This window comes from Neovison vison, chromosome 1, assembly GCF_020171115.1.
Source record: "Neovison vison isolate M4711 chromosome 1, ASM_NN_V1, whole genome shotgun sequence".
Lineage (NCBI taxonomy): Eukaryota > Metazoa > Chordata > Mammalia > Carnivora > Mustelidae > Neogale > Neogale vison.
The window spans coordinates 37,050,617-37,052,824 of record NC_058091.1 but is presented as its reverse complement, the minus strand read 5'-3'; positions in this window follow the sequence as shown (position 1 = coordinate 37,052,824).

Here is a 2,208-nt window from a genome sequence, read left to right as displayed (position 1 = left end):
TAAATCCCCAACTTTCATTATCATTTTTCATTGGCCATACCTAGTAGGGTTGGGGTTGTTGTGTTAATATTGCAACCTACTCTTGCTACCTTTAAGATTTAACCAAAGCTGTGATTTTCATGTGTCCTTCTTGGATTATATAATGTTTCCGTTGGACCACTCTGAGTAGGATAGGCAATATCCAATAGGCAGATATATTGGGAAGTGATTTACAGGTACTACTAGCAATTTCCTACATATTACTCTTCCTGACTGAGAGAATCCACTCTGTATTTCCCAAGTAATAGCACAGTATGTATATAAAACATTAATTTACATTACTATACATTCATCAATATAAATCACATTACATTGAATCTGTCCAAAAAGCCCCATCATGAGGATATCTTAGCTCTCCTTCTCCAATGTGTACCTAGCCCAAATTTTATTACCTGAATCTGGATACCCCTATGCTTGCAGAACCAGAGAGGACTATGGGTTGGGTATCTTTCTTCAACAGAATTATATAAGCTTTAATTTCTTTATTATTCCAAATCTGCCAGCTTACTTAGATGGTTGCACATGGCCTTTGGTTTTCTTTGGGGTCAGGGACACCTAGAACTCATTCAAAATCATCTTTCTCAAAATGGCTTAAGTCAGGACAGTATATAAAGAGGAATTAGCATAGAGGAATTAGAGGGCAAGGCATACTTGCTTTCAAATTTGAAGCAGAAAAGAAACGCTAATTTGAATAGAGAGGTTGCAGCATGCAGCTCAACCTAATGAACCTTTTATGTTTTCAGTCCACCCAAAGCCTTGTATGAGCAGACAGACCATTCTGATGCCTTATATTTTAGATTTGGGGACCCCTTCATTCAACTGCCATTGTCACATTGCTTTCTGTTTGAGGTTGTGGGATTTACTTCCCTTTGACTTATTTGGATTTGACATACACAGTGGTGCCTTTTTTTTTTTTCCCCCTCACAGATTTTACCTTAACCTAGGGCATCTGCAGTCCCATTATCAAAACAGCAACTCTTAAATTCTTGCAGGGTTTCTACATCAGGCCTAAGGGAGTTTTCCAAGGTGATATGGCTTTTCAAACAAGTTTATCCAGATTTCTTTGGGTCCATTTCTCATTCATTAATGGATCATTTTCATTAGCATTGTAAAGCTCATGCTTTACAATGAGCAATCAGAGCCCCAATACTAGTCAATGCCTCATCTGTGGTTTCTCAAAGGAGTTTTTCTTTCCCATGGAAATCTCCCTTAAAAGGCCAAAGTTCCCTCATAGTAGCCAGGACTCACTGCAAAATCCTGATGCCATTTATTGTCATCTCTGAAAGGATCTAGGGTTGGCATGCTACACTGCAGAAGGAACTAAGACATAAGACAACCCATCTATGGTCATTCTTCCTTAGCAGGTCTATGTGCCTAAAGTCAAGCATTATACCCCACATGTTTCTTCTCCCAAGTCAACTAACAAAAATTCTAGTATTTTGCCTGATTTCAGCCCACAGTGGTCATAAATTTCCCTCTATTCTTCCTCAGAATATCTCTTTTGAATGAAAGGCAGGTAGAACTTCCTGCCATCAAACCCCAGGACAAATCTTAGTACCGGTTTTTGCAAAGCCACAGACCTGAGGATGATCACCAGATGGGAGCCCAATTTCACCTCTTACGAGAGAATTAGCAACACCGAGAGTGTCATATAAATAGTTGTCTCTATATTTATGTCCTAGTGCTTTGCCCTAAACCATCTCCTCAGTTCCTCTTAATTAAAAGGTAATAGGAGAGGACTCTACCTACCTACTTGACCATATATGAACTTTCTTCTACTTCTATTAATTGGCCAATGAGATCCCAATCTTTCCTCTTGCAGAAAGCTACATCTCCATCATCATTCCATCTCTCAGAAAAAATGGAAAGGTTTGAGATTTCACCTAACGAATTATTCTGCCTCTGTTTCATGGATGCTCACAGAAGACAATAAATCAGCCAATCAATCTCTTAGATAAAAAACAAAGGACTTTATCTCCAGTGACTGTTCTAGCCCAATTATCACTGTTTATGCTGGTTCCTCAAGCTCCAGATCCACAGGGTAACTCGAAGAGCTTCACATGATATCTATACATGTATTGGATAACAATACAAGGGAGAAAACATGAGTTAGAGAAACCAACGCCTTTCTGATAGGTAGAAAGCATGCCTGATTTTTACCCAAACAGA